Source organism: Pogona vitticeps, chromosome 1 (genome assembly GCF_051106095.1).
Source record: "Pogona vitticeps strain Pit_001003342236 chromosome 1, PviZW2.1, whole genome shotgun sequence".
Lineage (NCBI taxonomy): Eukaryota > Metazoa > Chordata > Lepidosauria > Squamata > Agamidae > Pogona > Pogona vitticeps.
The window spans coordinates 121,896,449-121,921,721 of NC_135783.1; the positions used below are offsets into that span (position 1 = coordinate 121,896,449).

General features: G+C 38.1%; 1 protein-coding gene across 19 annotated transcripts in view; it reads left to right on the forward strand.

Annotated features, from left to right (window-relative positions):
* Positions 1-25,273, forward strand: part of KHDRBS2 (KH RNA binding domain containing, signal transduction associated 2) — a 520,773-nt gene that overhangs the window by 467,198 nt on the left and 28,302 nt on the right. For 4 of the 19 annotated variants that reach the window (XR_012087317.2, XR_012087310.2, XR_002299496.3 and 1 more), the window contains 3 exons: positions 1,101-1,685; positions 1,803-1,928; positions 4,594-4,696. The gene's annotated coding sequence lies outside the window, so the exon portion shown is untranslated. Of the gene's footprint in view, positions 1-400; positions 530-1,100; positions 1,686-1,802; positions 1,929-4,593; positions 4,697-12,473; positions 13,513-18,190; positions 22,246-25,273 lie in introns of those variants that run through there. The other 15 variants (XR_013542152.1, XR_012087308.2, XR_013542158.1 and 12 more) reach the window with 13 other exon arrangements.

Below are 25,273 nucleotides of genomic sequence, written 5' to 3' on the forward strand. Positions count from 1 at the left end.
GTATAACATGTTAATGGGAAAAAAAGACGTCGCTTTAGAACAATAAATGGATTTTTAAACTATCCTTTAAGCTTTGATCTTGCTAAACACACACTCTGATTGACTTGTTTGTATTAGCATGTCTCTCGTGAGAATGTAATGGAGTTTAAAGAGGTAAGACTACAACTTACCAGTGTTAGACTGTCTAAATGCTAGTTCTTCAACCTTTGAGTTTCCCCGCACATTAAATATCCCATTCAACATGTAAGCATTGCATAGACTCACCTTATTGTTTTCACTCCGAGGAGTGTGTTGGCTGCATTTGCGTAGTTCTCTAATAATTTGTCTTGACAAACCAATCATCAGTGTCACTGCCCAGTTGCTGCTATTCAACTTCAAAAACTTTATTTGTAATTTTCAGTGCTAATTATCACCTCCCTTGAAGGCAGTTTAGAGGGCTGTTATTTCTTTTGAGAATATCAGACTTGATGGCTGATGATTATTAAGGAAATATGTCGCAGGACTCAAAGGATGACTAAACGTTAAACAGGTAACATTAATAGTAACTCTGTAATTTTGAGTATGCAACAGCATTGTTAAATATTCTAAGTGGTTAAGTTACTGATAGTTAAAAAAGTAAACCTGCCAAAATATAACAAATAGGTGTTATAGGCTATTAAAACAACTAATTAACATTAACTAGTGGAAACAAAGTTATTTTACAATATATAACCCTTGAGGCAATAAACAGAACTAAAATTAACAATAATAGTAATGCAACGCTTGCTAACAATGACTATATAACCTAAATTTTTATGACAAAAAACGAGGAAGACTTTATAGTAGGGATACCAAAACTGTGAATCTTTTAAATACAATTTTTTGTTTCTAGTGGCTTTTTGTCAACGTGATTGGTTTACTTTTTTGATGAGTACAGAGCATAGGCCGGTTGTTATTCAGTCTGTGAAAAAAAAATCTTTTGCAGCTGGAGTTGCATGCTAATGTTCTTGACTAGTCTTTGAAACATATGTCATCATGTCAGTTGATTCTGCTGTGTTTACTGAAGTTGGTTGAGTTAGCTTTACGTCTGTCACACTGAACGTTCTGTCTCACTGTTTCAGGGATCCAAACACAATGGGCAGCAAATCAGAAGACTCTAAAGTAACTTCCTGGTAAGCAAAAATGCAGTCCATTACTGGATAGGAGTGGGGGGGCATAATTTCTTTTCCTCAATGTTTGGATATTCTTATTCCATGGAATGAATGGCTTATAAAGGACCATTTCTGTTCATTCAGATGATGGTCACAGACTTCAGTGCCTACATAGAAGTAAGCCCCAATTGGCCATGCTGGGATTTTGTGTCTGAGCAAAGATGATCGGGATCATGCTGCAGAGGTGATGTCATACATACAATGCTGATGACATCCAATAGGTGACAGAATACATTTCTGTTTGAAAATAAAGGGCTATGTTACGGGGGAAAAGATGTATAAACAAACTGGGTGTTTTTATGAATGCTTGCCAGTTTATTAAGCAGATTCTGGTGTCTGACAATTCTTATGGTAGCAATGAACGTGACGTATTGAGTCGTTTTTCTTTCAAAGGCAGGAGCTCTTTTTACGAAAATCAACATATAAATTTTGTAAACAAACTATCCACGGGGAGCAGAAAGGCATTAAATGAGCAATTTGCATTTCAAAACACAGGTTTGTGGATTTTATTATTGTTTGTGTTAGGCCATATCGGTGTTAGATTTATATGTGTAAAATTCATGACAGTAGATCTTTTTCATTTTGTTGATTCCTGTTTATTCCACTTTGCAGGTGAAGCATCAAACTGGCATGCTACCAGTTTCTATAAAGTTTGTGCCAGGAGAACTGATTACTCACAACCCTTGCTGACAGACATTGCATACTGATATAACTTTTTGTACATGTGTTCCTCTACAGGTATTCTTCCGCGTACGAAAAATGTTACACTGAAATTGCTTAATGAAAAGTCCATCTTCATGGGCTTTCGGTTTCGCTTCTTAATTTTTATAAGAATTTCTGAGAGTGAAGCTTGGATTTCTAGAGCCGTGTAAAACTAAACCCCTCTGCAATGTAATGTGCATTAATACATTGGAAGTATTATTTACTTCATGAGAAAGATGTATGCCTATGGCCATTCTCTGACAGAAAAAGCCTCGCTGAATTTCACTGGAGGTTATCATTTTTCGGTCCAGTTAGTAGCCATGGCATAAAAAACTCCACCTAATCCATACTGTTGTCACTGAGCTAAGCAGTTGAGGTTCCAAAACTGATGTGACAATTGTGTGTGAGAATAAATAGATCTAAGTTTTGATTTCTGAACATCTGAAGGTTGAAGAGACCTTCAGGTAGTGTGGGCGGCATATAAGTTAAATAAATAAATAAATAATAATAAATAAGAGCCTTGTTCCATTTGGTGTAGAACTTCCGTGCCTCACAGAAGATTCTAAGGAATATTGTAGGATGTATTATCATATCAGGAGCAGGCAAAGTATGGCTTCCAAAGTTGCTCCGAGGGACTTCTTCAGTCTTTTTGAATTATTGCTTCTTGAAGCCTCCAGGAGTGGCAGTTTATCTTTTTAAATAATTCACAGGGCCTCCATGTACCCTTTGATACCACAAAATACATTTTCAAAAGTGGAAGTAGACTTCCAGTCAATTTCTGTTTCATTTTTTGAAATTTCTGTGCATTTCTGATGGTCTGGAAAACTCGTGGAGAGTCCCAGGACAGAAAACTGCCATTGGGATGCACCAAAGTTCTCCACTCCTGGTTTTCACAGAACCCTGGCCAAGCTATTTGGTGTCAGCATTGCTGTGCATGACTGATGAGGATTAGTATTGACTGGCAAACTTCCACCGCTAATTTCTTGCAAGCATTTGAAAAATCCTGAAATCCTTGAGAACCCTGTCGCTAGCACTACAGCACAAAATCACCAGGGATGTTGGCAAATATTTGGGTCCAAGTCCAAGTCTGAGTCCCTATTAAAAATAAGCTTTTGCTCCAGAAAAGAAAAAAGGGAGGGATGGGTGGGTTCTGAGTCGTGAGTTGAGTCTGAATCACTGGAAAAAGAAACAATTGAGTCCAAGTGAAGTCCTCAGTGCAGCTTAAGTCAGACTTAATATTGAGTCCCGTGACTCGAGTCCCCATTCCTACAAATCACTGTTTTGCCTTCCTTCAGGTTCCATTCTGAACTCCGCTATGAATGGTTTTATTTCTAAGTAACAATTCCCTTACACATGCTTTTTGTGAGGACAAGCAAGAGATAAATTCTAAAACAGTTTCAATATTAAGAATGCATAAAATATTGTGCCTGGCACCTTGGAAAGACATTTTCTTCCACTCTGTTGTTTCTCATTTTTCTGCCATAGAAAGAACAGCATTTACCTCTTTGCTTTAACTGGTGGTCATCTCAGGCAGCTATGTCAGACTTTTCTGACCTAGTATCCTGTAGATGTTTTGGAGGTGAAACTCCGATCAGACCGAGCCAATATGACCAATAGTCAGATGTCTTGGGAACATCCAGAAAGCAGCAGACTGGATAAGCGCAGACTGGTCTGTGCCGTGGCTGCTCCTGGCCTCTTCAGAGGTGATATGTTCTCTAATTCAGTGTTCCCCAACCTTGGGCCTCCAGATGTTCTTGGACTACAACTCCCAGAAGCCTTCACCACCACCTCTGCTGGCTAGGATTTCTGGGAGTTGAAGTCCAAGAACATCTGGAGGCCCAAGGTTGAGGACCATTGCTCTAATTAATCCTTAGGATGTCTGTGCTACTTCCTGTATCCCAAAACTCAGAGTTAAAACAACCCAAGTTTTCCTTCAGACTTGGGCACAATGTTACTTTGAGTTAAGAACCTCTACCTCTCAAGTTTGTTGCTAAGCTACAAGGCAATGTTGAAAAACTGTTGTCCAAACTACAGGGAGTGTTAGTGTTTGAACCAAGATGGTATGTACTCATAAGTTGATTGGATGGGGTACCACCAGAAAAATTGTGGTTTTGGAAGAGATGGCTGTGTCAGTCTGAGCTAGCATATCAAGCAAAAATAAATAAAAAATAAATAAATAAAATTAAAGGGGACAAGAATGTTGTGGCACCTTAAAGACTAACTGCTATATTTTAACGAGAGTTTCCATGGACAAGCCCACTTCCTCAGTCCGCGCCAAGATACAGTGTTTGGTTTGGAGCCACGTATAAATGTATAAATATTTGCTATGTAGTCCCACTCTTACATTTGAGGAAATAGTCTTGTCCACAAAAGCTCACATTAATATATAGCAGATAGTCTTTAAGGTGCCACGTTTTTATCTTTTTTATTTATTTGTTTGTTTTGTTTTTGCTTTTACACCATAAAATGTATGAAAGCTCCTCATAATGCTGTGAATCAAGAGAAGGATAAAATGCCAAGTAATAAATGTGTCTGGAAGGTCCAGGCCAGCCATGTATTATCAGGGCCTTGCATTCATGTTAATTAAAGATGCATAAATGGTGAATGAAATGTTCACCAAAGAAATAGCATAACAGGTACTGTAAAGGTCATTTCTTCAGCACCCAATGTTCACTGGGTTACTGTCTCATTTCCTTCACAGGATCATTACGGCTTCCAGTGAATAGCTTGGGTTTTGGAATGGACTGTGTGTGTTCCACAAAAAGCAGATATGTGATTTACGACAGCCCAAGGAACAAAGCAAGGTAGGATAGCCTTCCTGCCTAGAAAAATATGTTGCTTCCATAAGGATGAAATGAATGTTTACTGATTTGAATTCAATGTTTTTGAATGAGTGTGAGATCATTTAGGAATTAATCTGTGTTGGCAGCAGTGTTGTACAGAAGACAAAGTATTTATCCATCCATCCATCTATCCAGGTATTTCTATTCTATCCTTACATCTTAAAAAGTGTTTGAAAGACCATTTACATAATACTAACCAGCAAGCAGAATTAAAACATTTAATTCCAGTTTTTAAAACTAAGGCTATGTGGTGATCTCATTGGCCACCTACAACATAGGACTGAGGTTCCTCTGACACTGTAATAAAGATTTGAGATTTTTCCCTCAATTACCTGCTTTCTGTGTGTATTGCTGTGAATCTTTCCTGACATTTTATGTGTCCTAGTCATGAACAGTAAAATATGCTGGTTGTGCCTAAATTGAGGAACAGCTTCAATCTACTATAGTACTTAAGCAAATAATTAAAACATTAGCTAAAAAGAGCACAGTTAGTCGACTTTCAGGTACTTCTGGAAATTACTCATTATTAGTCAGATAAACATTTAGCCCTTAATGGAGACCTTCCCTTCCACAGGAAAACCTGAAAAACAGTCATTGGACCTAACCATTTACATTTTTAAAAAAATTCGGAAGCCTAATTATACCCTATGTGGAGGGTTTGACTATGATCCTACCGTTTTTTAAATGTAAGAAACTTAATATGTCATTGACATGCATGCAATGTAATTGCAAATACAACAATGAAATGGTTACAAGTTATGAATTACAGGAACATCATCAACAACAACAAATCCCATAGATCTTTCAAAACACATCACCTGAGAAATCTATTCAAATCTATTTGCAATCTATTTACAGTTCATGAATATGACACATGAAATGTTAAGGATATAAAGAATATTTGCTAAATTCCTCATTCTCATTGATTTGGATATTCTCATTGATCCAGATGAGTCAACAAGACATTTCAGTGAAAAATTTTCAGGCTTCTTTGCTTCCAAGCAAGAACGAGACCAGAAGCACTGTTTTTGTCATCATGATCTTTCTAATTTCCACAAGCTGTCTCTGTTCTTCCGCTTTCAGAAACAAGGTCTACACAGAGAGAGAGCGAACACAAAATGACGGGCTGGTTCTTAAAAACAGACAGAAACAACCTCCCTGTGCTTCACATCCTTAACAGTTCCTCTTTTGAGCTGTGGCCAGAGTTTTGCAGAATTTAAATGACTTGTGCAATTTTTCTCAGAATGTGCAATGACCAGTTCTGTTCTTGTTCTGTTGTTGGGAAGACCACAACATACCTCACTCACTCATAGGATAGAGAGAATGTTGTGGTTTCTCATCTTCATGTGTGAGGATGACACAAGTGACATACCTATGAAAGGATTACAAGAAGTTACATTTGCAAAGGTGGTACTTGACACTTCTCGGAGAGGCAGCCTTGTTCTTCTGTTTCAGTATGTTGGCAAACTGAAAAGTGGAAAGTGGTGGGGAAAACAAAAACAACTAGACATTATAGTAGCTTAAACACTTAACAGAGTTGTTTCAACAAGAGGTTTTGTGTATCAAAACTGACTGCCTCAGATACATGGAGGGCTCATACTATTATTTAAAATTGCAGGCCATAGTTGGGATAGTCACCATGGCTATGCTCCTCAGTTTTAAATAAATAGCATCTTGATAGTCTTATTTATGAGACCCGCCCAGCACTGTATAAATATAAGAAGTATGAATGTTCCATGTGTCCAAGGAAGCGGATCTTGATTCCCAGAATTCATATTGAAACACACTTGTTTGTCTTTCAGGCCCCACAACATTTTGTCCCTGCCACATTTTCCCCCTCTAAGACTGCTAACTAGCCTCTTCTCTTGATTGTAGCAATGTCAAGCCTTTCCAGTTTTGAGATATCTTTCAATGCTTCCAGATGGCTGCATTCTTAGACTATACCAGGTTTTGCTCAACTCTGGACACATTGTCTACCAAAAAGAAACATCATTGTGGATATTCACACTATTGTGGATGTATGTATTCGAAGTAATATAACACTTAAACAGACAAAATCCACCATACATTTGGGATATGTGTTGGCTTCTCTTTTTGTCTTCACTGTAAGCCACTAGTGGTCGATCTTTTGCCTAATAGTCCCATACATGTTTCCTCAGAAGTAAGTTCCACTGAATTCAGTTCTTAAGTATATGTGGAGATAATCTGATTACCACATTCTGTATTACTACAATCATGAATGCTCCAGGGTTGTCTGTGATCGCTACATCTTGATGCATTGAGGAAAGGAGATGTAACATTAATACACAAGAAGTTACCATATTTTCTTGAAAACAAAATATGTTGCTTTTCTTTTTTCTAATTGTTTTTCTTTTTTTAAATAAAAAAAATACAGAAAGAAGAGCCAAAGGAAAATATTATTTAAAAAACCTTAGTAACTCAAAACTATATGAACTATACAATAATGTGTAATATTTTCCCCTACACCAGGACCATCTGGAGATAAAACCAATTTTTCCTCCCTTTACAGAGCCCCATTTCCCTTCCAAAACTACACTCATTGTGGAGGTGCACAACCCTTTCCCTTTATTAACACAAAGTTGATAAAATCTCCCCAAATAGCAGTTAAAATATTCTTACTCATCTTTTTGTTGTTTAGTTGTTAAGTCATGTCCAACTCTTCGTGACCCCATGGACCACAGCACGCCAGGCCCTCCTGCCTTCTTCTCTTACTCATCTTACTGTTCTTTAATTTAATATCCCATGTTAGTTTATCATTAACAGCTATATTCCAAACTTCTTTATACCATTCATCTAATTGAAAAATCATATTTAACTTTCCAATTCCTCGCTATCATTAATCTTACTGCTGTTAATACATTTGAAATTAATTCTTTCATTGTCCAACTCCATTGCTCCTTATCAAATATTGATAAAAGAGCTATCTTAGGGCAAACTTCTATATTTAATTTAATTATTTCATTTATTTCCTTAAAGACCAATGTCCAAAATTTTAATGTATTCTCATATATATTTTGATTATCAAGATTGATGGGCAAAGAATGATGGGGGAACATATTGTTTTATAGTGTGCCAGCTATCAAGTTTTTCTTAGCTAGTCCCTTGATAACACCTATCAATTGTTATATCTTTCTGCAAACTCACATATGCTTTTGTAATTATACAATTGTTTTGAACTGCAGTAGTGTCACCATTATGTACGTCAGCATCAAATCATGTTTTCAAATCATGAAACAGAACCAGAATTTTACACCATACTTTGTGTGTTAGGAAAGTGTATATTGCTTATTGTGCATTTCCTCTAAATAACACTCATTGTTCATCAGATCTAACATTTTTGTGTGGTACAAAGCACTGTGGGATAGTCTAGCACTTGTGCAAAATGACAACTATGATGAAAACAGTTTTGCTGTATTGTAAAAATACTATTTTTTTCTTATCTTTCTTTTTAATCAACTACAAACAAATATACAATATAAAATAAAACAAGAAAGAGAAGAAATGAAAACAAAATGAAGGAGGAAGAAAGAAAAACACACCCCAAACCCTCCCCCCCTTGGGGACAGAGATTCAGACCTCATTGCATCCCAAATTTCCCAAGTTTTCAGAGCGCATTGAAAGCGAAAAAGGAAAAACAAAGCCCATCAATCATTTTTCCCTATCCTCAGATCTGTCCCTGGGCCCAAACATATATTAAGTTCCAAGTTTGTTTTGCATAGTCTCTTGGTTGTTCTCATAGTGCTTCTGAAAGTGTGTCTAGTTCTGTAATGTCCAACAGCTTCTTCAGGAACTCCTCCATTGTAGGTATGTCTTCACTTTTCCATTTTTGGGCCCAGAGTAACCTAGCCGCTATAAATATATACATCAAACAGTATTTAATTTTCTTATCAGTAATTTCTGGCATAATATTTAATAGTGCTATTTCGGGTTTGAAATTTAATTTCTTTTGAGTGATTCCTTTTATTATTTCCCACAACTGTAACCAATAACCTCTGGCTTTTTCAGAGTGCCATCTGTAAAACATTTTGAGGATATTTTTTCTTAGATTTACTGGCTTAATCATTTTATAACAATCTTTCCACATCATTGTCCAGTGATCAATATCAATATTATAACCAAAATTACTTGCCCATTTTATCGTCTCCTTTACCCTCTCATCCCCCAGTTCTTATTCCAGTAAGTATGTATACATTTTCTTTATTATTTTCTCATCAGTGTGAATCCACAGTTTATCTACCTGGACTTCACCCTCAAAAAAGCCCAAGTTTCTACGTATCTTTTCTATATCTTGATTCTAATTTATTCAATGACCACCAATCTGTTGCCACCCCTAGTTCCTCTAATTCTTGCTTACTTTTTATATTTTGTTCTCTGTTAAGTAATTCTTTATAAGTTAACAACATCCCTTTTTGATTTAACACTTTCAACGTAAAGGCTATAGGGGCTACCCATAATGGAATTTTCTTATAGGTTTGTGCTTGAAATTTATGCCACACTAGACCCAATGCTTTTCTTACAATATGTTCTGTAAAGTGTGATTGTTCCTTATATTTCCCATACCACACATATGCATGCCAGCCCATGCTTAAGTCATGCCCTTCTAGTTTCAGTAATCTTTGGTTTACTAGAGTTATCCATTCTTTTATCCATGTCATAGCACATGCCTTATAATATAGTAACCAGTGTGGTAGTCCTGCACCCCTCCTTTCTTTCAAATCCTGTAATAGCTTAAGTTTTATTCTTGGTTTCTTAGTCTTCCATACAAATTTTGTTGTCAGGCGATCCAGTTCTTTGAAGTATTTAAAATTTAATAATATTGGTAGATTTTGAAAGAGAAATAAAAACTTAGGCAAGATCATCATTTTTTATCGTTGCAATTCTTTCCATCAATGACAGTTGTAGCTTATTCCATTCTTCCAGGTTCTTCTGAGTTTCCTTCTGTATTCTAAGATAGTTCTCTTTCATTAAGTTGCTGGGGTTTTTTGGTGATGATGACTCCTAAATATTTGATATTTTTTGTACTACTTCAAAATTATTTTCCCTCATCAGTTTTCCAACTTCTTCTTTCTTTATGTTTTTAATCATAACTTTTGTTTTTTGATAATTAATTTGGAGACCTGCCACTTGTCCATAGTCTTCTATGATTCTCAATACTTCCTCTAGGTCTCCCTGAGGATTTTCCAGTATTATCACCAGATCATCTGCATAAGCTTGTACCTTAAATTCTTCACCTCTAATTTTTAGTCCTTTAACTCTTTCATTAGCTCTTATCTGCCTATTTAGAATTTCCAAAGTTAATATAAATAAAAGAGGGGATAGCGGACAACCCTGTCTTGTGCCTTGTTCAATCGATATGCTCTCCGTTAAATTCCCATTGACCTTAATCTTGGCTTCCTGCTTAGAGTATATTGCTTTGATTATTTGAAGAAATTTTCCTTCCACTCCCATTTTCCTTAGTTGTAGCATCATAAATTCCCAGTTGACATTATCGAAGGCTTTCTCTGTGTCTCAAAATATTAGCATCATCTGCTTTTTTGGATGTAATCCATAATATTCCAAAATGTCTATTATTGTCCTTAAGATTGATGACAATTTCCTTTTGGGGAGGTAACCTGTTTGGTCTTTATGTATTATTTCTCCCAATATTTCCTTTAGTCTTGAGGCCCAGATGGTTGTGAAGATCTTATAATCAACATTTAGGAAAGAGATTGGTCTGTAATTCTTGATTTTGTTATTTTCGGTCCCCTCTTTATGTATTAATGAGATATGTGCCTCTTTCCATTTATTTGGTATTACCCCCTTAGGCTTGATATCTTCGGTTAACTTCTTAAATTGAGGACTTAAGATTTCTTCAAACGCCTTGTAATATTCAGCTGGTAATCCGTCTGGTCCAGGGGATTGCCCACTTTTCTGTTTTTTCCAAGCCTCTTGAATCTCCTCCATTGTAATTGATTTGTTTAATTTCTCAAGTTGTTGGGAGTCAAGCTTCCATTTTGGAGATTTGTTCAGATACTCCATTTGCTTCTCCTGCTCTACTTCTCTTTTCTTATTGAGGCCAGCCTAGAATTTTACTATTTCTTTTTCAATCTCCTTTTGCGTGTAGATTTCCTTCTCTTGCTTATCCAATATTTCCGTAATTCTTGTTTTTTCTCTCTTTTTTATTCTATATGCTAACCATCTTCCTGGCTTATTTGCATTCTCAAAGAAGTTCTGTCTCGCAAATTGTATTGTAAAAATAGTATTTAACTAGGTTACTTTGACACGTAATTCCTTAGGTACAGAGAACTGGCTGAATTCTCTCAGTCATCCCAGTAGGGGTAGAGTGAAACTTTAAAGTCATAGGAATAAAAAGTTGACTTTTCTTACATTAACAGGTGACAGCATGAAACACCATGTGGGAATTAATACTTCATCACAGTCAAGGACTAACTGCAATGTAAAGCTGCAGTAGAATGTCTGTAATTTCTTGTTTCTGTCTAGTGCGGTGGGGTTTGAATTGACCCATTAATTGTTCTTATTGTGTGCTCTGAAGTCAGATCTAGCTTATGGTGATTCTAATAGACTTTCCAAGATGTATGAGATATTTAAAGAGTGCTGTTACCATTTCCACCACCCCCAGCAAATTTCCATGGCTGAATGAGGACTGGAACCCAGGCATCCTGGGTCCTAGTTCAATACTCTATCCACTACACCACACTGCCTCACCCAATGAGTGGTGAAACACACTGGAAGATGGTGCTGATAAAACTACTCCTTAAAAATCCCACATAACTTGAAATACCTATTAGTGTCATCATAAATTGACTGCAACTTGATGGCACATAATGTCCATTAACTGAGGACTCATTTTAAAATGAAAATTTAGATATCAATGGTGATGAAATAGAGGAGCCAATTTCATAAGTTCCATTGATTCCAGTGGGCCTAGTCTAGTTGTGACTTACTACAGTAAAGTAAATTCATGACTGGAATCCTCATCTAAGTTTATTCACACGTGATTTTGACCTTGATCTTGCCATTGCCGCTATATCCATAAAGATGATTAAAGTCGATTGCTACAGAAAGGTTTGTATGCTGCCTTGATTCAGTGTCTGAGCTAAACATCCCAGAGATGACTGGAATCGTAGTGATTCCTGTGGAATTTACTGGGAAATAAATTTCCTCAAAATCAATAGAATTTACTTCCCAGTACATTGGGACGTGGTGGCGCAGAAGCCTGTGCTGCAGGGTCAGAAGACCAAGCAGTCGTAAGATCGAATCCACGCGACGGAGTGAGCTCCCGTCGCTTGTGCCAGCTCCCGCCAACCTAGCAGTTCGAAAGCATGCAAATGCAAGTAGATAAATAGGGAACACCTCGGTGGGAAGGTAACAGTGTTCCGTGTCTAAGTCGCACTGGCCATGTGACCACAGAAGATTGTCTTCAGACAAACGCTGGCTCTATGGCTTGGAAACGGGGATGAGCACCGCCCCCTAGAGTCGAACACGACTGGACAAAAATTGTCAAGGGGAACCTTTACCTTTACATGTGTAGTGTGTTATGGTATTCAACTGGCACCTCCATGTAAAATAAAAACCCATCTGAAAGGGAAAAATCTAGTTTAGGATCTAGGTGTAGTTTTTTATACTTGTAGACAGTTATTGCTATTTACAAAACATTTGAGAGTGCGATTTCCATTCTGCAGTGTGAAGTAATACAATACTTTTTTACTTCTTTCAGCCAGGATCCTTTAGAATGTGGATGGAGCAGAAATTTCCACCAGCATACTTACCCTGATTGTAGCAGCTCTCAGAGGCTCCAGCAGCCAACTGGAATAGCTCTGGGCCAGTCTGGCATTTGCCAATCCAGCTGCAAACCTCTGGCACTTCTTGCCAGCCAGTCAGTGACAATCTCTCAGCTCTTGAGATCGGACCTGGGGATCTATTTGCCCAAAGAGATAATGGATGCTTCTTTGCACACTATTCAAAAAGGACAAATAGCTTGTGCTGCTGGAGGTTGTTTTAGCAGAATATCTGCACACAATCCTGGTTGCAGGATTCTGCCACCTCATTCTGGTTCATGTACAGCACACCAAGCAGTGTTCTCACTAAGTCAGGGGATCTATAAGCTAAATAAATAAAAAAGCCAGGAAGTATACTCTAGGCCTAACTGCAAAAGAGCAAGTAATGAAGCAGGGTGATCTAGACATACATGTGAATAAGTTCCAAGACTCAGTGATATCTCTAACATTGGCAAGTTGTTGACTATGGTCTAACAGCAGAATTCTAATAACACATCCATTTAAAACTGACATATTTAGAATCAAATTGGGGAAAATAAAAATTCTGAAATCATTTTGTTTTATTATTTGTATTATTTATTGATTTGGTAACTAGTCATTCTTTGGAATTTTTTTTCTTGACCTTTCTGTCTAAGAGCTTTGTCTATACCTACAGTAGCTGCCAAATATAGTCAAATATGTTCTCTTTCAAATGGTGGGTTGATGGTTATTCATAAATCATAGATAATGGGCACTGGTCTTCTTATACATGAGTTGCTTTTAAAAAATGATAGTGTTTGTATTACAACATCCTGACTGTTTGTATTACAACAACATGCTAAGATGTGTGAAATAAATATTTAAAAAGAAGATGACCACATTTTGTCGGATTTCATCTAACAAGCCTAATTTCGTCAGTACAGACTTGGACAGAACTTGGAAAGTTATGCCTAGAAGGCAATTTTTCATAATTGTGGTTGCATACTCTCCCCAAGTACTTAGAGTTTGTTTCACTTAAAAGTAACATTTTCTCCCCATTTTAAAGTAAGGTGGTTACTTTTTAAATTGCTTTCATAAAATCTAAATGCTACAAGCCTAATGGCCTATGATACAAAATATGCCTGAGTAACTTAGGCATTATTAAACATAAACAGAAAAAACATTTAAAATATACTTAGGACCAATTAAGAGACTGACGGAGGCTGACAACATGGGTGCTTAATCCACTGTTTGATCCACTGCAGGAATGGGCTGGTTAAAGATGGCAATCAGATAGCGTCTTTGTTGGATCAAACAAGCCTTCCCTCAGAATGGTCCTGCCTTTAACTTTCTGAGACCCAGCAAGCCTTCTATTTGAATTGATCACTATTGTGAAGTGACTAAATGACGAGCAACTTCATGATATTGGCAAAATTAATTACTTCCTCTGCTCCTCAGCAGAAGGTCAGGGGAAGTGAAACATTTTTTGATTCTGTCATGGACTATCACTGATATGCTGCATCAGTTTTTTTTAAAAAAACCTTTCCTTTGTCTTATCTTAAAGGACTGATCAAGTAACTGCCTACAGTTGAATTAATGGCAGTGGCTTTAGCTGCAGGTAGCTTCTCAGCCAGCCCTTTAAAAGATGGCAAATAAAGTAAAAAAAAAAAAAAAAAAACCTGATGCAGCACATCTGCAAAAGTCCATGTACAATCAAACTTTTTTCACTTCCCCTGAACCTCTGTCAAGGACCAGAGGAAGTGATTAATTTGCCAGTATCCTGAAATGGCTTGCTTATTAAGCCACTTGATGATATAGACAGGAATGATTTCCATATAAAGAGGAGGGCTTGAGTAGATAGCTCAACATTCTAAAACAGTCCACATTATGTCATTCCTTGCTGCTAATGTAGCCACACCCACATACCTGTGTGCCGAGATCCATACTCAGCTACCCCTCATAAGGCTACACCAAAATGTCAATCTGAAAAATTGCACTTCAAATGTGGTTTTTATAATACAGTACTGTTCAGCCTTAGAAGAAGCAGATACTCAAAGAGCTTATGATTGAGTAGAATGTGTATGATTACAAAATAATCATAGGCAGCATTTTAAAAACAAATTCAATCCTGTGGATTTTAATTAAAACTAAAACAATTGCACAGAAAAAGTATACTAGCAAAGCATTCCAAGAATACTTTTCTTATGTCTGCAGAACCTGGAAAAAATAGTGAAAAACAGTATAGCAGAAAAACCCATTGTATACATATCTACTCAGAAGTTTAAAAATAAGAGGACAGGTTATTCAAAAGTAAACATGGGTAGTACACTCTGAGGCCATCCAAAATCTGTCCTTTTATATGTAGTAGAAGTAATGAGGACAGGATGAATTCCTGATCTATCTAGTTATACATACAAAAACATGTATAGCCCTCTCTTCTCATAGACACATAACACTTAAGGCAGCTAATGACTGTTAAAAGCAATAAAAGACAATAAAAATTACAAAATGTAATACAGCAGGTAAATAGTATGAATACAATATTGAGCAAAGGTGAAGAACCCAAATGTCTGCCTGAATAAGAACGTATTTGTCATATGACAAAACACAATCAAAGTTTCCCCTTGGATGTACCAATTCTTTATTTGCCCCTAACAAAGAAAGTGTAGTATTTTTTAAAAAACACATTGAGTACATTAGGAACATTGGCACATTGAGAAACATGTTTCTCTTCTTTTTTTTTCTTTTCTTTCCATGCTGCATTACAAAACCTGTCTTATCGTTTTGCTACACAGTTCAGTTAGGGCTGAACTGAGCTTGGAACATTACTGAAGAAAATTGTGTTCCTTGTTTTTCATTACCAGAACAGTTACTAATTTGTCACATTACTCATTAATCCGTGCAGCAAAATTCGCTGCAAAGCGATTTCGTCACTATGTGAAAATAAAAGCCCATAGGAATGCATTGAAACCACTTCAATGCATTCCTATGGGCTTAAAACTCACCTTAAAACGAAAATCCTCCATACGGCCGCCATTTTCGCTGCCCGGTAAGCAAGGAATCAGCACGAAAACACAGCGGGCGGCCATTTTGTTTACCCAGTGGCCATTTCGGAACCGCCGATCAGCTGTTAAAAAATCATCGCTTTGCGACGATCGGTGAGCGAAACAGGGTACCGATCATCACAAAGCAATTTTTACCCATTTTAAACATCGCAAAGCGATTGCAAAATCTTCGTCATTATTTGTTTTCATTTCTGTGCTGCTTTTCCACTGAGTCTGGGAAACATTGGAACAGTAATACAAAATTCTACCTACCTATACAGTGGTGCCTCGCTTAACAATTACCTTGTTAAACGACAAATCCGCTTTACGATGATGTTTTTGCGATTGCAATAGCGATCGCAAAACGATGTTTAGATAGGGAAAATTCACTTGACGATGATCGGTCCCCTGCTTCGGGAACCGATTTTTCACTAGACGATTATTCTAAAACAGCTGATTGGTGGTTCTAAAATGGCCACCCGCTGTGCAAAATGGTTCCCCGGTGTGCTTTAGGACAGATTCCTCGCTTTACAGGCACCAGAAAATGGCCACCCTATGGAGGATCTTCGCAAAACGAGCAGGTATTTAGCCCATTGGAATGCACTGAATGGTTTTCGATGCATTTCAATGGGTTTTTTTTAATTCATTTGACGACACACATACACATACACATATGTATATATATACATATGTGCGTATGTATATACATATACATATACATATACACATACATACATACATTTTTCTGTGTATAAGACGCCCCCATGTATAAGATGCCCCCCATTTTACTAACCCAAAATTAAGAAATCTAAGTGAGGCTTACCAAGTGTGGGGGAAAAGGATCAAAGCACTGCAGGATCGCTTTGATGCCTGCTTTCTTCCTCTGTGCTAAGCCCCGTTGGGGCTGCATGATTGTTTTGATCCCTTTCTCCCTGCACTTGCTAAGCCCCATGGGACTTAGTAATCAGAGGGGAAAGCAAGGATCAAAGCCATTCTGCAGCGCTTTGATCCCTGCTTTCATTTGCTAAGTGGAGGGGAAAGCAGGGATCAAAGCCCTGCAAGATCACTTTGATCCCTGCTTTCCCCTCTTGTTTTTTCTCTACTTAGCTTACTTCCGTGTATAAGATGACACTAAATTTTTAGTCTAAAGATTTTAGAAAAAAGTATAGTTTTATACATGGAAAAATATGGTATCTATCAAACTATATCTCAATGCATCATTGCAATAATATAGCATTACAATTTAAAAAACTAACAATTTCATTAATAATAGTATTATTCCATGCTTCCAGAAGAAGGTGAAGAATGCTCACTTATTTCCATGATGGCTCTCTCGACTTGACAAGGATTTTGAAAGATCTGCAAGATTCCTTCACTCCAGCAAGAATGAGGCAAAATGTATTTTTCTCGCCACTGGGGTCTCCGTTGTTTGTGTGAAATGTGCACAAAAATAGAGTCTGTCCCCTTAGAAAATGAAGGGAGCATCCCTTCCCTTAAGAAGTGACCATACCCTTACAAAAAAAAAAAAAAAAGAACAAACAAAGCAAGCACAGAAAGACTGGCTAATTGTTAAGAAGGAGGCAAATAACCCACCCAAGGTTTAAAGTTGATTAACTTCCACAAATCTAAGGAGAGGTAATCCCAATATTAACAAACTGAATTTAATAAATCAATAAGTAAATGACTGCACAAATGGAAGGACACAGAATCAAGAATGGCAGACAATCTCACACAGTCCTTGCAAGTGCAGCAAAGAATGTTACAGTTCCTTGTCCTCACTTGCTTGAAAGACGTTAGAACAAGGACTTGATGCGTGACTTGCTGCTTTGGTCCTCACTCTGCTTTTGTCTTCAGAAGAATGACATACTGTAGCAAATATTCATGCTATGGGGGCGGAGATCAATCAGAGGTTGTGGCTCAACAGTAACTTCAGGCATCAATAGTCTTTCCCTGCCAAGACCTGGGGGGGGGGGTCACTCTGCAAGAATAGCTCAGCCCATAACATTTCACCAATTATCAGCGTACAAAAATTGGTAGGATTATGCCCTCTTGCACTCAAACGGGGCTGAAAGATGAGAAACAACATTCGAAAGTTCCTCGTCCTTGCATGTGGCAACAGGAGAAGTGAGGATGTATATATATCTCTAAATAAATCCTTCCTGCATCCAACAAGAAGGATTAAGATATTCGCTCTCCTATTTCAGGTATCCAATGAAGAGAAGCAAAGCCATCACCTTGTGACATAAATTATGTTAACTTGTGATCATACTGTACTTAACATGTCCGTCTCATTGAAGGCTCAACTATAAATTCTCAAGGACAATAATGAGCCTACATCATGTTGGTTGGTTTGGCTGAACTAAATTTTAAGTTGTCAAGGAGACCTTTTCTTTATTTCTCGGCTTCACTCAAGCCAAGCAAGACCCTACAAGTCTTCTTATAAAGCAGAAAGAGCATCTGCTTCTTCAGGAATTACAAATTCTCAACGGATAGTAGTAACTCATGCATATAGCAATCATGTAGGTGCCTGTTCAATAAACCAAGAATGTGCAAGGCTAGCCAATTTTCTGGCCAGACCACTGAGCACTGAAGATATATGTTGACATCTCCTAAAATTGTTCCTTAATAGATAACATGGCTTTGCCTTTTTTCAGATTTGTAATTTGGAGCTACAACCATTGCCTTTGCTGAACAACTACTTAATGACAGTATCAGCACACAAAAAAGGGCAAATATTGGAGCACATCTACTTACAGTACAGATGGCCTTGATAAAATCACCACCCAGCAAAACAGAACATAATATGCATTTTAAAAAAAATCTGAAGCCTGTTCCATCATTGCATCAATTGCAGTTATTGCAATGTTGTGTGACGCCTGAATTGCAGCTATCATTTATTTTGCGACAATCATGTCATCATTGTTCATCTCCTGCATGTAAGAATCTGAGATGTATTTATATCTGTTCCTTGTGTTTGATGTTTTATTACCAATTAAGAATTATACGGCCAATCAAAAATAGTGATATAATTACTAATGTATATATGCAAATACTCAGCTAGATGAACTAGGCTGGTCCAATGGAAATGCAATATGGAACAAACAAGGCATCAGACTAATAGTGGTAATTCCAGTATTACTATCATGTTAGGGACAGTTATTTGGCTAAATCAATTAACAGTACTTCATTCACATCCTAGCATCCGCAAACCCATAGTTTTCATATGATCATTGTTCATCTCGGGCATTGCAGTTTGCCAGTCTGGTACGAATGCCTGAGATCTGGTGTCGGAAATGATGATATGGTCATATAACCAATGACTGTTGCTCAAGTCTGTTTGTAACTAACACTCTCTCACCTGGAAGCCTTCTTTGGGGTATCTGGGTTGAACTAAGATTTCTCAGCGGTGAAGAAGGTGTAACAGGACATGTAGTTAGGTAGTATTTTTAACAGTACTTTACATAAACTTTTTACACATTACAACTTGCATGCATCTAACATCTTTGTCTTGTTTTAAACGCTAAGGAATATCAGGTCTCGTTAAGAGCCGAAATGGAGGGTCATCAGGGAATATCATGTGCCTTTCCAGGTTGAGCTGGAATAAAATCCTGCTAAACCTCTGGAGAGCTGTTACTTTCTAAAATGGAAAGCTTCAGATTGTTTCAGGAAGCTGTTGCAGGGCAGAATTAAACCTTGAAAGAGATAGAGCTGTCTCCAAAAATAGGAGCACCATCATGTCTCCTCGCCTCTCACCAATCATTTTTAGAAATGACAGACAAGTATTACAGTGTTGAGGGCTCTTGTGCTATAGGTTTCGCTGCTGGACTCTGCCTCATAAGTTACTGCACGGGGGACAGGAAAGCTCAGAACCCAGTGACACCATCTCTAAAATTTGTTATCACCAGAGAAGACAGAAGGAAGACACAGGAGGGCGCACAATTGCAGTGTTCAACATTTGCCATGAGCCTCTCCAAACATCTCACAACCTGGAGGTCAGGCATTCCGAAGCAGAACACTCTGGGGTTGTATGTAATAAACATCAGCACCTCCGAGGGGATGCCTTACTCCCAATCCCCCATCATGAGAGTGCCTGTTAGAGGAGAGTTGGGTTATCAAATAATGAATATCACTTGATTCTGATTCCACTGCAGTTAAGGTGACAATTACATTAATTGAAGGGAGTAGAAGGTACTTGAGCTTTTCCATGGTTGAAGAGGCATATAAGGCAGCCCCCAGAGGGAGGAGTTAGACTGAGATTCAGATGGAGGTTTTTCCTTCTATTACCTATTGTTCTCCTCTATAACCTTACTTCCTGGGAAAGGTTTATGATGCCAGCAAAACATTAGATCAATTAGAATTATATCAGCCCTTGTGCTGGGAATTAAATCAACCTTTATCGCTGTACCATCATCCATTTCCTTACTACTTGACATTACAGTGCTGTCTTTTAAATTAATCCCTCCATGGCGTCTATTCCTGAACAAACTGTCTCTCAGGAGTGATCAGCACTCCAGTCACTGCTGGAAGGTGAGTCCTCTTCTGCATTGCACACAGGCATATCCAAAACTTAGGAAAAAAAATCTAAAACACTTTTGCAAAGGGATATTAAAAACACTATGAAATGTCTCCTACCTTTCCTGGCCAGGCTGTTTCTTCATACATGCAGAATCCTTACAATTACTCATACACTGTGAACTTCGGGAGGTGGGGGGCGAGAATATCAGGAAATATGGGTGTTAATTCTGCTGAGGAAAAATTCATTCCAATGGAAGGCAAGTCTGGATCTAATCCAATAACAATGAAGAAGGACGAGGAATTCCTTCTCAAAAATCCAAAGCAGCTCTTCTGAAATGGAATTACAAATGATGACGTAGATTTCCATCAGATTTTTCTCAACCAATGCAATTTTATTTAGGTATATAGGGGTTTTCCCCTTTAGTAACATCATATTAAAATTAAAAGTTTGCATGTGAGGCGATTAATACAATTCACAGAAGCCACCTAGAGTGGTTGTTTCAACCAGATGGGCGGGATACAAATCAAATAAATAAATAAAATAAGAAGTATGCTTCTGAAATCTAATTTCTTGGCAACACTGCATACAAATTTAGGGTGCAGTTTACTTCCACTGAGCTCAGGAACAATTTAATGATTGATTTATTCACACTCAAATATATCCAGCTATTTGGGTACTGACCTTTACTAGTGGTTGACCCTGCTCTGTCTCATGGCTGAAAAACTCAGACTTGCATAATGTGTGAATCCTGTTCATACCGAACACCTTCAGACCTACATCTGCCATCTAACGTCAGGACAGCAATGATTCTTTTGGTGCTGGTGATGATGAAAGTGGTAATCTGTGTCTGAATGTTAAGTCCTGCACAGAGATCAGGAGGCACCAGGAGATAGTTCAACAAAGTCCTGGTAGCGAGGGCTCAGATCCAGAGCATCCAAACGCACTTTGAAATATAACTTGGTAAAAATGAACTGCCAGGCTGGCCCCTTCCCACTTGCACCTCGTGGCGCAGTGGTTAAACTGCTGTACTGCAGCCAAAACTGTGCTCACGGCCCGGGGTTCACTCCCAGGTAGCCGGCTCAAGGTTGACTCAGCCTTCTATCCTTCCGAGGTTGGTAAAATAAGTACCCAGCTTGCTGGGGAGGCAATGTGTAGCCTGCATAACTAACTTGTAAACTGCCCAGAGAGTGCTTGAAGTGCTATGGGGCGGTATATAAGCAGCATGATTTGCTTTTGCTTTTAGATGATTAAATGGAGCTAAGATGATGCAATGGCACTAGTTTTCATCTGGCCTAGCATATATACTTATAAGCTGGAAGGCTAGAAAATTCTGGACCAGGCATGGATTGGGTCCCTGAATTCCTCAGCCAACATGCCCATGCTGGCTGGAGAATTCTAGGAGTTGTAGCCCAAAAAGTAACATTTCTTAGCTCCATCTTAGACAATATAGGTCCTCCAGTAAACGGAATCCATCCTTTCTCGTTCTACCAGCTCATTAGTAGTCGCCTAGAGTGGTCAAAATGACTAGATAGGCGGGGTATAAATACAATAAATAAATAAATAAATAGTCACCAAACCAGGCAGTCTTTATAGTGTTAGTTAAGTTAGAAGAAGCCAATGTAGTCAGTGTTTGTTCTCACTCTGGTCTTCTGCTAAGTTCTCCAACCTAGACTGGTGAAATTTAGGTAGATGGGGAAATAGTTTTAACTTGATACCTACCCTACATGAAATCATGTGAAATCAATAATCAAATATATTATTTTAACTGTATATATTTTAGAATAAAAGCTGAAATTTAAATAGTAATAAATGAAACTCTCTGTCTGTTCTTAGCTTTTTAGTAGTTCCTGAAGACTAGGTATGTCTTGCCAAGTATCAACAGACTGATTACGAGAGCAAAATGGCAATGTTCTGGACTTATCATGGAAAATAACCAGAGATCATGATATAAAATACACACACACAAACACACACACACACACAGAGAGAGAATCTCGAAACAAGATGGCTTCAAACCACATTTCTGCACTGAATGCAAAAAAATAATTAAAATATTTTCACCCAGGCTTTCTCCTTATAAAGGATTCAAGATGGCTTACATCATTAAATGACAATATTTAAGCTGAAAACAATGAGTAAACAAATATAAAAAAGGATCAAATAAATACCACTCTGAAAAAATGATAAACAAAAGCAATACTCAAAACACATTCAAAGTAAGACATAACAATCCTTTCTGAAAATCCCACACGGGCAACCAGTCATGGATGGAAAGCTTGCCTAAAGAGAAAGGTCTTTGCCTGCTTGCAGAAGGACAGCAAGATGGGGCCAGTCTGAGCCATGTTGCCTGTGAAGTGCTGTGCAAATTCTTCACAGTGAGCTACAGTGTGGTCTGCATTCTCTTCCTTCGGGCCATGATGCAATAGGCCCTTGAACACTTGAAAGAGCTCCACTGGACAACTCTGTGCAGATGCAGTGGTAGCATCTTCACCACTTCCAATGCCACAGAATAGGCCTTCCAATGGGCCCTAACCCATGTTTCATCAGATTCGCTCTGAGTTTTCCACAGTCTAAACAATCTGATTCTACACAATCAGAACCAAACAATGCAAAGATTTCCTTATGTTCATGCAAGGGAGGGGAGGGGAGGGGAAGACCTTGCTATTTAGAATTTCTTGAGCTCATCTAAGGTCATACAAGTGAGTATAAGGATCTAAATTTTGCCTTATTCTCACAGTCAAAGAATAAGAATCACATTCTTCTCATCATGTATGAAGACTGACATTTTCTGCCACTCTCAGTTTTGTCTTCACTTTGGTGAGGATAATTTACACAAAATGTACACAAAATCTGTGAAAAGAAACAAACAAAACCTGGGATAATTGCTCAGACTCATGGAAATGAAACAATTTTAAGCAAAACTAACATGGCTACTGCTTTGTTGCATGCAGGATTGGAAGCATGGATGAGGGTAGCAGTGGCATTTATATCTTTTGGAATACTCGTTCAGTCCTTTTGTTTTCTTCAAATTACAGAGATCTTAATGGAAGAAAACCAGATCTTGAACTTGATCTTGGCTGGAGGCAAGAAACCTCACTGAACTTTCCAAAACCTTGTCAAGGGGTCTCCTCAGATTGAGATAACCCAAATCAATGAGAAAAGAAGAACGTAGCAGTTATTCTTCACATCTTTAATGCCCTACTAAACCATGGTTCAGTATTCAGCATCAGCCGCTTTGGGTCCCTTACTGGGGAGAAATGCGGCATATAAATAAAACTAATAATAATATTCAGTGTGAATTGGGCCATAATAAAAGGAGGTAAACCTTACATACTGCAGGGATGAAGTGCTCCAATAATAATAGAGTACTCCAAGACAACAGAGGACCAATAAGGATGAAATGTTCAGCTTGACTTGTTTCACCATAACTCTACAAAAATTCTAGTTATTAAAAACACTGTAAATATGCAATAGAAAAGTTGACGTGGACATGACAAACTGTTAAGATATAACTCTGTAATGAAAAAGTTAGCTGCTACTGCTGCATTTGCCCAACCATTAATTCTAATAGTAATGAGGTACAATATTTATCCTTCTACTTTTCACATTAGAAAATATCAGATTGAAGAATAATCCAGTTCCTACTCATTCCATTCTATGAAGGATCACATGGGGATATGGCTGGAGTTAATTGAGGGGAAAATATTAATGTATCAATAGGAAATTAATCCGGTATGAGCAAGCCTTTTTTCCCCAGAGATGCTTCCCTTTCCCAGCTGAGTAATTCTAATCCCACTTTTACTCAGACCCAAGAAGAAAGCCAGTCACCGATGTTCCTTTTCTACACAATCATATCCCTCAAAAGCTGCTAAAGGAACAAGAGAAGTCCCAGAAACATTCAGCAAGCAGTAAACTCTCACGGACATAGATGCCTATGCCTAGATTAATAGTTTCCAAACCTGGTTCCCCAGATGTTCTTGGACTAAAACTCCCAGAAGCCTTCACCACTAGTTGTGCTGGCCAGGATTTCTGGAAGTTAAAGTCCAAGAACATCTGGGTTAGGAAACACTAGTTTAGATTATGCTATGCCCTAGATATTGTTCAATCAGATATAGGAGATGCTTATTACGTGGAGTTGTACCAGCCTGTACCACATTTTACTGCCCCAGAATACCGTATTTTTCGCTCCATAAGATGCACCTTTCCATAAGACGCACCAATTTTTTAGGAGAAGAAAACAGGAAAATATAATCTGTTTTCTTCGCTCCATAAGACGCACAGACTTTCTACCCCCCTATTTTGTGGGGGAAAAGTGTGTCTTATGGTGCAAAAAATACGGTACTTGCAAGTTGGAAGCCCTATCATCTTGTCCCACAGGAAGTGGTTTGCTCTCACCATGGAAAGGGAGTCATCCAGGCATATGGCTAGCACTTCTGGAGATTAAGATCCCAGGAGTACTGTTTTGTCTCCCTACATTTGAAGCTCTTTTTAATGTGTAATTTCGACAGGCCATTGGAGGGAGGGGATTTGTTCACAGGTTCTGTCACTGACAGTTGACTCAAAAGGTCGAGCTACTGTTGCTATCCACTCAGTACTGCCTGAAATGAACACTCCCAGTGGAGCTGTACCTACAGTAGCTCCCTCAGCACCTCTGTTTCTCAGCTGGATAACTAAAGAGTGCTGTGACCTTGGGACAGCCTTTAAAAAATCACTATGCCCTAGTTGTTGTTGTTGTTACTTCTTCTCCTGCTGCCTTTGGCCAGAGACCCCTAAGGATCAGACATTATTCAAATAGCTGCCAAAGAAGTCGGTACTCTGTTGTCATCCGTCACCATACCCTTCTGTTCCTCTTCTCCTCAATCTAAGGGCAAGGCCAGCCTTAGCCTTAGGCCCCAAGCCCAGTAATGCTCCTGAATGCATTATTTTAATATTTATCCCATTAAAGAGCTCTTGCCATTCATTTCAGTTAAGAATGTGGTTGTTTTGAGCAACATCCATTACATTCTGTGGCTTCGCCCATTAAATTAAATTATATTCTATTCTCTTAGGTAGTCTCTCCCCACTGGGCAACGCAGTGACACACACTTCAGAGAGCCATAGTTCCTCATAATATTCAAGCCAGAAATAAACACTTGTAATTTGGCTTCACTAGTTCCTAATAATAATAGTAGGAAGAATCACAGAGTCACCTAATAATGGAGTTGCAAGGGGCCTATAAGGC